This window comes from Echinops telfairi, unplaced genomic scaffold (assembly GCF_000313985.2).
Source record: "Echinops telfairi isolate 266 unplaced genomic scaffold, ASM31398v2 ScPeMD7_655;HRSCAF=1070, whole genome shotgun sequence".
In the NCBI taxonomy this organism is placed as follows: domain Eukaryota; kingdom Metazoa; phylum Chordata; class Mammalia; order Afrosoricida; family Tenrecidae; genus Echinops; species Echinops telfairi.
In genome coordinates, this window is record NW_022104553.1 from 33195335 (window position 1) to 33195685 (window position 351).

Consider the following 351-nt stretch of genomic DNA (forward strand, 5'->3'; position numbering starts at 1 on the left):
CCCCCCGAGGACACTCCCACCCCCACTGTTTCCAGCAGGAACCTAGCCTTGGTCCTGGCCTGCTGCCTGCCCCTTGTGGGGTCAGGGGCCCAGGCATCCTTGGCTGTGTGGCTGTGGGCTGCTGCTGTTTCCACTGTGCTGGGCGTGGCCAGCGGGGGCTTCTGCAAACAATCCTCCTGGCTGGCTTTCCCCAGAGTGGCAGTCTGGTCATCTGAGACCACTGGGCCCACGCTCCCCGCCAGTCACAGCTCGCTGGAGCAGAGGGTAGCTGCCCCTTCTGCAGGGATGCAAGGTCCCCCTTTGCTGTGGTCCCCGCTGTTCCGAGTTGTCCCTGCCTGGCTTCACCATTTT